Source organism: Bos javanicus, chromosome 4 (genome assembly GCF_032452875.1).
Source record: "Bos javanicus breed banteng chromosome 4, ARS-OSU_banteng_1.0, whole genome shotgun sequence".
Classification (NCBI taxonomy): Eukaryota; Metazoa; Chordata; class Mammalia; order Artiodactyla; family Bovidae; genus Bos; species Bos javanicus.
In genome coordinates, this window is record NC_083871.1 from 55,630,817 (window position 1) to 55,644,714 (window position 13,898).

The 13,898-nt window shown below is 35.7% G+C and overlaps 1 long non-coding RNA gene across 1 annotated transcript in view; it reads right to left on the reverse strand.

Annotated features, from left to right (window-relative positions):
- The window catches only part of LOC133246101 (uncharacterized), a 264,084-nt gene that overhangs the window by 43,420 nt on the left and 206,766 nt on the right, over nt 1-13,898 (reverse strand). The gene's annotated exons all lie outside the window — the stretch shown is intronic.

Genomic DNA, 13,898 nt, shown 5'->3' on the forward strand with positions numbered 1-13,898 from the left:
TTTCCAACACCCTCGCCAGCACTTATTATTGGTTGCATTTTGGATAACAGCCATTGTGACAGGTGTGAGGTGACATCTCATTGTGGTTTTGATTTGCATTTCCCTGATGATTAGAGATGCTGAGCATCTTTTCATGGGCCTATTGGCCATCTGTATGCTTTTTTCAGAAAAATGTCTATTCAGGTCCTCTGCCCAATTTTTACCAGAATTTTTTTTTTCTTTTTTTGATGCTGAGTTGTATGAGTTCCCAGGAACTTTTAAACAGAATATCTTTGATGTTCAAATAAGTTGAATTTGACATAATTAATAATATCTCTTAATTTATTATTTAATAATGAAAATGTTTGAGCAGTTGAGGAATATATAGCTAAACATTGTTCAATTTATTTGGCTGTTGAAGATCTGTAAGTAAATTATACCAAAACAAAGTTGTTTTTAATAAATTTTGGCAAGCAAATCTGTCACAAATTTGGAAGATTTTAAGATTATCTTTTAGCATAAATGTTGATATACCAAAACATTAAACTATGGCAATTTTAATTTTCAAGTGAACCTACTGTCACCAATCTTTTCACTAAAACAGTGACTTCATGAAGGGACACAGATGAGGGGCTTGTGGAAATGGGAACTGGAATTCTTATTTTCTAATTTTAGACTTGCACACCATTGTATTCAGAAAATGTATGTCAATGAAGGTTATGAAGAAGATCAAAGAATCTTCCTCACTAGAACGTAATGTCCCACAATAGAATGGAATTTCATATATATCCTCCTTTTTATATCCCTAATAATATCAATAAGGCTCATCATTTAAAGAATTCTTATTTTTCAAAGAAAGATTATTTTAATCACAAACCAAAGTATATGAATTGTTTTAGAGTTTCCTTTAACCCTCAACTAACAATGCCCAAAGAAAATTAAATAACATAATCATGTATTGTTTCTGGGTATATAGCATTTGCAAGTTTTATACTAGTAAATTGGTGTGGTTCTCTCCTTAAATTGCTAAGCATTGTTCATGTATCCTAGAAAATGAATAAAACAATGAACTCAAAACAATACCTAATGTAGAATTTAAAATATTACCATGAACTAGTATTCTACCAAGTGTGTGTTTATTCTGATTTAATATTAAGCTGTTATGAAAATAGCAGTTTTCTAAACATTTATAACTCTAGTTTCTTTAATCAAATGCCTCCTAATATTTTTTTTGTTTTCCATTTGTTTTTTAAAACAAAGTTATTAAAGGGCATGCTTTGCTTTAAAATTTTTTCAATGAATATACAGAATTATGATTCAAAATTTTAATCAGTAAACATATGGCTAAAATTAGTCATTTCAACAGGATAAATGCCTTTGTGCTCACTGGGAAAATGCACTATATTATTTATAAGTAATATGTTAATACTGGGCTTCCCAGGTGGTGCAGTGGTAAAGAATCTGCCTACCAGTACAGGAGACTCAAGAGACATGGGTTCCATCCCTCTTTCAGGAAGATCTCCTGGAGAAGGAAATGGCAACCCACTCTAGTATTCTTGCCTGAAAAATTCCATGGACAGAGAAGTCTGGAGGGCTACAGTCCATGGGGTCACAAAGAGTCAGACACGACTGTGCATGCATGCACAAGCGTTAACACTGTAAATTTAAGTATTCATTCATACTGTAGTGGATAATGTCATTAGTAACCCTAAATGTTCATCTGCTTTATTGCCTTGCATTAAAAAAGGCCTGCAAGCATGCATATTGTCACTTCAGTCCTGTCCAACTCTTCCACTCTATGGACTGCAACCTGCCAGGGTCCTTTGTCCGTGGGATTTTCCAGGCAAGAATACTGGAGTGAGTTGCCATGTCCTCCTCAAGGGTATCTGCCCGACCCAGAGGCTCGACCCTGACCCCCACTCATCTTTCCAAACCTGAGTATCCAGTGTCTCCTACATTGCAGACAGATTCTTTACTGCTGAGCCACTGGCAAAGCCCCAGTTATAGTCCATGGGGTCGCAAATGAGTCGGACATGACTTAGCTAAACAACAACATTAAAACTGAATCATTAGTTTATGAAGTGACTGGACAATAAAATACATAGTATAAAATAATCATACCTCAGAGCTTTTTCATTATATAGCTAACTACCAGGAATGAGCTGTAGGTGAAACTGGCCTAATTCAGTTCTGGAAAAACTGAAAATCACAGAGCCCTCTGACTTCTACTTACTGAAGAAAGTCCTTAAAACCTCACAATCACACAACCCTTATAAGTCATGTTAGAAAGAGGTAGAACTGATATTCCAACCTGAGAACACCCAAGAGCTGGTTGTCATTTCAGGCTATCTCCAGTTGCAGAGATCTGCTAACTACAGTTACTCATTTCCAGGACAGAATGAAAAAATTATTTTTATCTCTGACATGAGGAATGGGGTTGTACTTTACCCAAAAAACTGTGAGGTTGCTATCCTCCCAACATAGTGAGAGTAGAATGAGTAATTTTGATAGCTAGATTTCATGCCAAATCTTCCATCTAAATACTTTTAGAAGAATGGTACATCGTATACATGATAAAGTTTCTGTTCTGCAGCCTTAATTCCAATTTTACCTCAGAAGAAGTCAATGTCTTACGTTAGATATCCATCTATCTGGATTAATTTCTTTTTGCCTTATTATAAGATATTCACCATAATAAATTAAAAATGTTTCCTACAGGCTCATAAAAATCACCAGTGTGACAATGCAGCAAGTTTTTACTAAAGGGAAGAAAAATGAATGTCATGTTAGTCACTGTTCTTGCTTTTGTTGCTGAACAGAATCACTTACCTAAAGAGATTCTATAAACATTGAGGTCACTGCCATCTACTTTTTATTTTAAAAAAAATCCACTCTCTCAGTCAAAAATATTTTTTAAATATCTTAAAATACATGAATAATGAGCATAATCTAAAATTAGAGACAGCTTTGTGGAGCAGATGACATGATATAGTTCTTGGAAGATGGGTAGAACCGTGACAGGTGGAGATACAGTGGAAAGATATTTTGGGCTAAGAAACTGACATGAGAAAATGGAGTATATTCAGAAAATGAGGAGTATACTGTTATGGAAGGAATGTAAGGCATTTAGGGTGAAGGAAGAGGAAAAGTATATATATATATAAGATTTAAAAAGTATATTGAGACCTGACTGATTCTAAAGAGTTTTGAACCCCAGGATAAGGTGTTTGCGCTGTATTCAATTGATAACCAGTTGGCGAGTTTTCTGGAACAAAGATATATTTAAAAGAACAAAATATTTACACATATTTTAAATAACTTCCTATAAGGGTCCAAGGAAAGGATTATATTCTGAAGAGTGGACATACATCACATTAAACAACTTTTTAAAAAGGAGCACAGATAAATACCCAACATTTTTCAAAAATTTTGCAGTTTTTCACATAAACATTTTTGACATAAGAACATCTACAACAGCCTGGAACATACACTTACTATAGATAGTGCTTGCTCAGATATTTGAAGATGAAATATGTCATTACTATGAGTTATTTATTCATGGGGTCACAAAGAGTCAGACACGACTGAGCGACTGAACTGAACTGATGTGTTATTTAGTGTCAATCTGCGCTGAAAATAACTAGATTAATATCATCACTAATAAACTTTTTAATTAAGTTGTACATCCCTTTTTCTTCACTAAGTACACATCAAAATAACAATATGACATACTTTTAAGTTACTTACATTTGGTAGAGATTTAATTTAAATCTCAATAGCTGATTGCTTTTCTTAAAAAAAAAAGAAAAAGAAAAAACTTCTTAAGCAACTTTTAGAAAAGAACTATTGAAAGCTTCAAGTTTCTATACAAATGTCAGATACAGTAAAGTATTCTGAAAGACTTCATTTGAATATAATAGACTAGTTAGTTCAGTCGTTCAGTCGTGTCTGACTCATTGTGACCCCATGAATCGCAGCACGCCAGGCCTCCCTGTCCATCACCAACTCCCGGAGTTTACTCAAATTCATCGGCATCGAGTTGGTGATGCCATCCAGCCATCTCATCCTCTGTTGTCCCCTTCTCCTCCTGCCCCCAATCCCTCCCAGCATCAGAGTCTTTTCCAATGAGTCAACTCTTCACATGAGGTGGCCAAAGTTTTGGAGTTTCAGCTTCGGCATCAGTCCTTCCAGTGAACACCCAAGACTGATCTCCTTTAGGATGGACTGGTTGGATCTCCTTGCAGTCTAAGGGACTCTCAAGAGTCTTCTCCAACACCATAGTTCAAATACTTGTCATTAAAATAAGTGGTAAAACATTGTCTTTATATATACTTAGAATCTATCACATCTCATTTGTTTCTACTTTTTCTATATTCTTATTTTCTGTCATTTTCTAGTTATATATTCAATCTTTTTTCCATATTTCTTTCCGTTATTTTTTCTTGTCTAGTGCTCTTTTTCTGCTAAGTTTTTAAAAAGAAGGTATGGAGGGAGAAACACCACTTTTAAAGTATACAATCTTTTTTTAATGTAGTTTTTGTACTTGTAAATCACATTGGAAAATTCAGAAAAGCATAAGGAAGAAAAGAAAAGCCAACCATTCTCCCAATGCATAGCCATTAAGATACAACCAGTGACTATATTTGATGTATCTTATCATTTTTATAGTGTATAAATGTATGCAATGTCTTATAAAATCATAGTAATGTACTTTAATCTGCTTTTTTAAGCTTAAAATATATCATATATTTTACCAGTAATAATTTGAAAAACTAATTTTGATAGTGTAAGTAATTCTGCTATATATATTATAATTATCTCTTATTTCTAATAGAATGATCCAAATTCTTTCTGCAATCTTTATAAGAATCTCTTAAGCTATTCAGATAATATATCTATAAATTGTTCTAAACTTCATCAAATGCATAAACATTTTAAGAAGATATTGGCTAATGTATTAATTATAAAGAAAATATGTGTATTATAAGGAAAAAATGTTTGATGATACTATTCAAAGATAAAAGCTATTAACATTTGTCATATTTCCTTTAGACCTTTTTTTAATGTATCTTACACATATAGTTTATAAAAAACAGCTTTCTTGATTATATATTATATTAGAACAGTTTTCTTATAGCCATATATATTATTCAACTTATAACTGAGTGACTAGTAACTACTACCTAAACCATGTGATCAAGGTGAAAAAAGGAGAAAAATCTAGAATTCACAAAAATATTAAAAATCTAGAATTCACATTTAAAAATCTAGATTAAAAATTTTTTAATTCTAGATTAAAAATCTAGAATTCTATATTTCTAATGTATATTTCCATGTCTACATTTCTAATGTATATTTTCTTAACTTTTCCTTTTTTCTATTTAAACAGATTTATCAAAATATTAAACTGTTATACTATTACATTCAAGAACTTTTTCTTCTATCTCTATGTAATCTTATGCGTTAATTTTAAATAGCATCTATGTACTAAAGTCTATAGGAACTATATTTTCAGAATGCAGATTTTCCTTGTCTTTCATAAACTTATGAAAGAATATCTCTTGGACACATATACCATGTACTTTTATACATATAATCTTATAAACATATATAAAATAATGTATATGTGATTACACTGTTGGATTAGAGGGCAGGGCAGTTTTACTGTTTAACAAGATTGGTCTCCGGAATTTCTATGCAAGTGTTTATGCTTGAACATTCACAAAGTTCCTCATTTCCTACATCTTCACCAACATTTAGTATTAAATTCCTTCCTACCACATTCTAATTCAGCCTGTCTACTAGTCTGTGCAGAAGATAGAGTAATTTTAGGGAATGACATTGAATTATCCTAAATTCAATCAGGTGATGGTGACACAAATTTGCAGTTGCAATTCCAGATGTTTTATTGCTTGAACAAATCAATACATCCCCTAACACCTTGTTTGCAACTACTGATCTGACCAACGCTTTTCAATCTGTACTTGTTCTGATGGCTTGTATAGACCATCTGAAGGTTTTTCTCAGTTGGCAAGACCAGCAATATACCTTCAGTGTCTTACCTCAGAGGTGTGTAAACTAACCAGACTTACATAATAATTTAGTCCACAGGAAGGAACTTGATCATCTTTTCCGTCCTTTACTTTTTCCATCATACTAATCCTTAATACTGATAGTATGGGAAGTCCTAGTGACAGCAATCAGACAAGAAAAATCAATAAAAGGAATCCAGATTGGAAAGGAAAAGGTAAAACTGGCATATGATACTATACATAGTAATCCTAAAGATCCACCAAAAAACTATTAGAATTCACCAATGAATTCAGGAAAGTAGCAGGATTCAAAATTAATATGCATAAATCTGTTCAGTTCAGTCCCTCAGTCGTGTCCGACTCTTTGTGACCCCATGAATCACAGCACGCCAGGCCTCCCTGTCCATCACCAACTCCCGGAGTTGACTCAAACTTACATCCATCGGGTCGGTGATGCCATCCAGCCATCCCATCCTCTGTCGTCCCCTTCTCCTCCTGCCCCCAATCCCTCCCAGCATCAGAATCTTTTCCAATAAGTCAACTCTTCGCTTGAAGTGGCCAAAGTACTGGAGTTTCAGCTTTAGCATCATTCCTTCCAAAGAACACCCAGGGCTGATCTCCTTTAGAATGGACTAGTTGGATCTCCTTACAGTCCAAGGGACTCTCAAGAGTCTTCTCCAACACCACAGTTCAAAAGCATCAATTCTTCAGTGCTCAGCTTTCTTCACAGTCCAACTCTCACATCCATACATGACCACTGGAAAAACCATAGCCTTGACTAAACAGACCTTTGTTGGCAAAGTAATGTATCTGCTTTTCAATATGCTATCTAGGTTGGTCACAACTTTCCTTCCAAGGAGCAAGCATCTTCTAATTTCATGGCTGCAGTCACCATCTGCAGTGATTTGAAGTTGAACGGTTCTATGAAGTCCTACAAGACCTTTTAGAACTAACATCCAAAAAAGATGTCCTTTTCATTATAGAGGACTAGAATACAAAAGTAGGATGTCAAGAAACAGGAGTAACTGGAGTAACAGGCAAATTTGGCCTTGGAACATGGAATGAAGCAGGGCAAAGGATAATAGAGTTTTGCCAAGAGAACGCACTGGTCATAGCAAACACCTTCTTCCAAGAACACAAGAGAAGACTACACATGGACATCACCAAATGGTCAACACCAAAATCAGATTGATTACATTCTTTTCAGCCAAAGATGGAGAAGCTCTATACTGTCAGCAAAAACAACACTGGGAGCTGACTGTGGCTCAGATCATGAGCTCCTTATTGCCAAATTCAGACTGAAATTGAAGAAAGTAGGGAAAACCACTAGACCATTCAGGTATGACCTAAAGCAAATCCCTTATGATTATACAATGGAAGTGAGAAATAGATTGAAGGGACTAGATCTGATAGATAGAGTGCCTGATGAACTATGGACAGAGGTTCAGGACATTGTACAGGAGACAGGGATCAAGACCATCCCCATGGAAAGGAAATGCAAAAAAGCAAAATGGCTGTCTGGGGAGACCTTACAAATAGCTGTGAAAAGAAGAGAAGTGAAAAGCAAAGGAGAAAAGGAAAGATATAAGCATGTGAATGCGGAGTTCCAAAGAATAGCAAAAAGAGATAACAAAGCCCTCCTCAGCAATCAATGCAAAGAAATAGAGGAAAACAACAAAATGCGAAAGACTAGAGATCTCTTCAAGAAAATTAGAGACACCAAGGGAACATTTCATGAAAAGATGGGCTCGATAAAGGACAGAAATGGTATGGACCTAACAAAAGCAGAAATCTGTTACATTCCCACAAAATAACAACAAACTATCAGAAAGAGAAATTAAAAACAAATACAATTTATAATTTTATGAAGAAGAATAAATATCTAGGAATACATGTAACAAAGGAGGTAAAATACCTACACTTGGAAAACCATAAGACACTGATGAAAGAAAATAAAGACAACACAAGCAAATGGAAAGATTGTTCTCATGAATTTGAAGCATTAATATTGTTGAAATGACTAAAGCAATTACTCTTCAAGACAATCTACATATACAATGCAATCCCTATCAAAATACCAATGGCATTTTTTCACAGAGCTAGAAAAAATAATTCTAAATTTGAATGGAAACACAAAAGAGCCCAAATAGTCAAAACCATCTTGAAAAAAAAAAAAAAAAACAGCTGGAGATATCACACTCCCTGATTTCAAACTTTACTACAAAGCTACAGTAATCAAAACAGTCTGGTACTGATGTCAAAACAGAACAAGAGAACAGAACAGAGGGTCCAGAATTGAACCCATACTTACACAGTCAATTAATCTATGACAAAAGAGGCAAAAACATTAAACGGTGGGAAAGACAGCTTCTTCAAGAAATGGTGTTCAGAAAACTGTACAGCTACATGTGAAAGAATTTAACTGGACTGCTTTTTCACATCATACAAAAATAAAGTCAAAATAGATTCAATACCTAAATATAAAATCTGAAACCATAAAACTCCTAGAAGAAAACATAGGCAGTATGCTGTTTAACATCAGTCTTAGCATTGTCTTGGGGCTATGTCCTGTTAAGCAAAATAAATAAAAGTAAAAATAAAGAAATGGGACTATATCAAACTAAAAATATTTTGCATAGCAAAGGAAGCTGTTGAGAAAACAAAAAGGTCACCTATTGAATGGGAGAAAATATTTGCAAATTGTAATCTTATAAAATAATAATATATCAAAAGTACCTAGAGAACTCATAAAATTCAACATCAAGAAAGCCAAACAACTCAAAAATGGGCAGAGGATCTAAATGGAGCATTTCTGCCAAAGCGTGTATACGGATGGCCAACAAGCACATGAAAAGATGTTCAGCATCACTAATCATCAAGGAAGTGTAAATCAGAACCACCACATCACCTCAGATCTTTCAGAATAGTTACTATCAAAAAGACAACAAATAACAAGTATTAGAGAGAATGCAGAAAAAAGAGAATGCTCATTACTGTGGATTGAAAAAAGTCATACAGCTACTATGGAAAACAGTGCAAAGTTTCCTCAAAAACTGAAAAATAAAATTACCATCAGTTCAGTTCAGTTCAGTTCAGTGGCTCCGTCGTGTCCGACTCTTTGCAACCCCATGAATCTCAGCACGCCACGCCTCCCTGTCCATCATCATCTCCATATGACCCAGCAATTCCAACACTGGGTATTTATTTATCCAAAGAAAACAAAAATAGTAATTTGAAGACATATATGCACCCCCATGTTCACTGAAGCATTATTTACAATAGCCAAGATACGGAAGCAATCTAAATGTTCATCAACAGACAAATGGATAAAGAAGGTGGGGTATTACACAGCCATAAGATAATGAAATATTGCCATTTGCACAACATGGATCGATCTAAAGTGCACTATATTATGTGAAGTAAATCAGACAAAGAAAGATACATATCATATGATTTCACTTATATGTGGAATCTAAAAACTAAACCAAATGAACAAACATAATAAAACAGAATTGTGGACATAGAGAACAAACAGGGTTGCCAAAAGGGAAAGGTTTTAAGAGGATGAGAGAAATAGATCAGGGAAATTAAGATATACAAATGTTTAGTTATAAAATAAATCAGTTCTGGGTATGAAATGTACAGTGTGGGGAATATAGTCAATAATATTGTAATAACTGTATGCTGACAGAAGGTAACTAGACTTAATGTGGGGAAAAATAACAAACACAATATTAGAAGTATAAAAGCAAAAAAAGGGAAAGAGTAGATCACCTACAAACAAAAGTTAGAATAACATCAGATTTCTAGATGTTATTTCTATATGATGTCTCCACCACTAGAAACAAAAAAAAAACAGTGAAATAGTACATTTAAAATATTTAAGAACTTTATATTCTCAGGCATACAAGATTTTAGATACATTGCTACATATAAAGTCATAATGAGAATATTCCTGGAAGACACAATAAAATAAAAATGATACAAATCAAGATAGTTAGTTCTCCAAGAGAGAACTAGTATAACATGTATATACTAGATACTTCATAATAGTTGTTGAATAAGGGGTTTTCCAGGTGGTGTCCTGGTAGAAAATCTGCTTGCCAATGCAGGAGAGGCAAGAGAGGCAAGTTCGATCCCTGGATCTGGAAGATCCTCTGCAATAGGAAATGGCAACTCACTCCAGTATTCTTACCTGGAAAATTCCATGGACAAGAGGACCCTGGCAGGCTACAGTTTGTTGTTATTGTTCAGTCACCCAATCATGTCCGACTCTTGCGACCACATGGACTATAGCCCACCAGGCTCCTCTGTCCATGGGATTCTCCAGGCCTAAATACTGGAGTGGGTTGCCCTTTCCTTTTCTGGGGATCTTCCCAATTCAGGGATCAAACCTGGGTCTCCTACACTGCAGGCGGTCTCCTGCATTGCAAGTGGATTCTTTACCGACTGAGCCACCAGGGAATAGTTCATTGGGTCACAAAGAGTCAGACATGACTGAGCACACACATATACACAAACACACACAAGGTAGTAAAAGTTTTTATACATAAATTACTTTACAGTAATATGATCTATTAATCTCGGAGAAATTACAGCCCTATTTAAATATTGTAATAATATAATCTAGTATCCTGAAACATAGGGCAGGGAGGATGGAGGAGGGTTCAGGATGGGGAACATGTGTATACCTGTGGTGGATTCATGTTGATATATGGCAAAACCAATACAATATTGTAAAGTTAAAAAATAAAATAAAATAAATTTTTTTTTAAAAATCTGCTGCTTAATTTGTTTCAAATAATGACAGAAAAACTGATATTGGATTTACCTCTTATATGTACACATTCATATGACTATGAAAACATATAAGGCAGAAATTACCAGGCATTGCTCAACAAGCAGAACAGAACTTGAGAGAAGGGAAAGAACACAGTAGGATAAGCAACATAATTAGTTATGCTCTCTTCTTGGAAACACACTGACTACTATGGTTAAGAAATAACAGCCAACATACATGCTGAGCTGATAAGGCACATGTATGGGCTAAAGGATCTTAAAAAGGTGGAATTTTCAGAACAGCATATCAGAACGGATGGAGTCACCTAGATGTGAGTCCCAGGAGTCAAGGGGATTACTCTGGAGTGCTTGACAAACATCTAAGCTGTACACCTAGAGAAAGACTTCAATATAGAGGCTGCTTCAGAGTTAAGAGATGAAAAAACAAGCCACTTGAAGTTTTGAAATACTGCAACGTAGGGGAGTATTGTCTGAGTCAGAGTAAAGAGATTCTACTGAACCCTTTCCACATTCATCTGAGACCCCATAAATGATAAAATACAGGACTAAGGTACATGTACTAAAAGTAGATTAATGATAAAACAGTAATACATTTGCTTAAACAAAACGAAAGCTGAGTGACAGATTTAAGAAGATCTAGTAAATTTAACTGTCTGTCAAGACAAAATTTGACAAAATAAAAGCAACATCATCAAGAATCCCTACAATCTATCATCCATCAGATCAGATCAGATTAGTCACTCAGTCATGTCCGACTCTTTGCGACCCCATGAATTGCAGCATGCCAGGCCTCCCTGTCCATCACCAACTCCCAGAGTTCACTCAGACTCACGTCCATTGAGTCAGTGATGTCATCCAGCCATCTCATCCTCTGTCGTCCCCTTCTCCTCCTGCCCCCCAATCCCTCCCAGCATCAGAGTCTTTTCCAAAGAGTCAACTCTTCCCATGAGGTGGCCAAAGTACTGGAGTTTCAGCTTTAGCATCATTCCTTCCAAAGAAATCCCAGGGCTGATCTCTCTCAGAATGGACTGGTTGGATCTCCTTGCAGTCCAAGGGACTCTCAAGAGTCTTCTCCAACACCACAGTTCAAAAGCATCAATTCTTCGGCACTCAGCCTTCTTCACAGTCCAACTCTCACATCCATACATGATCACAGGAAAAACCATAGCCTTGACTAGACGAACCTTTGTTGGCAAAGTAATGTCTCTGCTTTTGAATAAGCTATCTAGGTTGGTCATAACTTTTCTTCCAAGGAGTAAGCGTCTTTTAATTTCATGGCTGCAGTCACCATCTGTAGTGATTTTGGAGCCCAGAAAAATAAAGTCTGACACTGTTTCCACTGTTTCCCCATCTATTTCCCAAGAAGTGGTGGGACCGGATGCCATGATCTTCATTTTCTGAATGTTGAGCTTTAAGCCAACTTTCTCACTCTCCACTTTCACTTTCATCAAGAGGCTTTTGAGTTCCTCTTCACTTTCTGCCATAAGGGTGGTGTCATCTGCATGTCTGAGGTTATTGATATTTCTCCTGGCAATCTTGATTCCAGCTTGTGTTTCTTCCAGTCCAGCGTTTCTCATGATGTACTCTGCATATAAGTTAAATAAACAGGGTGACAATATACAGCCTTGACGTACTCCTTTTCCTATTTGGAACCAGTCTGTTGTTCCATGTCCAGTTCTAACTGTTGCCTCCTGACCTGCATACAAATTTCTCAAGAGGCAGATCAGGTGGTCTGGTATTCCCATCTCTTTCAGAATTTTCCACAGTTGATTGTGATCCACACAGTCAAAGGCTTTGGCATAGTCAATAAAGCAGAAATAGATGTTTTTCTGGAACTCTCTTGCTTTTTCTATGATCCAGCGGATGTTGGCAATTTGATCTCTGGTTCCTCTGCCTTTTCTAAAACCAGCTTGAACATCAGGAAGTTCACGGTTCACATATTGCTGAAGCCTGGCTTGGAGAATTTTGAGCATTATTTTACTAGCGTGTGAGATGAGTGCAATTGTGTGGTAGTTTGAGCATTCTTAGGCATTGCCTTTCTTTGGGATTGGAATGAAAACTGACCTTTTCCAGTCCTGTGGCCACTGCTGAGTTTTCCAAATTTGCTGGCATATTGAGTGCAGCACTTTCACAGCATCATCTTTCAGGATTTGGAATAGCTCAACTGGAATTCCATCACCTCCATTAGCTTTGTTCATAGTGATGCTTTCTAAGGCCCACTTGACTTCACATTCCAGGATGTCTGGCTCTAGGTCAGTGATCACACCATCGTGATTATCTGGGTTGTGAGATCTTTTTTGTATAGTTCTTCTGTGTATTCTTGCCATCTCTTCTTAATATCTTCTGCTTCTGTTAGGTCCATACCATTTCTGTCCTTTAGCGAGCTCATCTTTGCATGAAATGTTCCTTTGGTATCTCTGATTTTCTTGAAGAGATCCCTAGTCTTTCCCGTTCTGTTGTTTTCCTCTATTTCTTTGCATTGATCGCTGAAGAAGGCTTTCTTATCTCTTCTTGCTATTCTTTGGAACTCTGCATTCAGATGTTTATCTCTTTGCTTTTCTCCTTTCCTTTTCACTTCTCTTCTTTTCACAGCTTTTGTAAGGCCTCCCCAGACAGCCATTTTGCTTTTTTGCATTTCTTTTCTACGGGAATGGTCTTGTTCCCTGTCTCCTGTACAATGTCACGAACCTCATTCCATCTATAAAGCCCAGCAAATAATCTAAAATCATTGTATCTGCAAAGAAGTAGAGAAATATGAAATATTACTAAATAAAAAGGAGTCCGTAGAAAGAAACTTTGAGATGATCTCAATATTGAAATTATCAAACAAGGATGTTAAAACTACTTTTATTGATATGCTTAAGTATATACAAGAATAGAGTAAATGAATGTGTGGAGTCTTTCAGAAGAGAAATTGTAAATATTCAACAATAGCCATATAATGTTCTAGTGTTGAAAAATATAATAAGTGAAATGAAAGATCCACTGAATTAGCTTAACAGAAGTTAGGATATAGAAGAAGAAAAGGTCAATAGAATTTAGGACAAATAAAAATATTCAAGCTGAAGAACAGAGAGAAAAGACAAA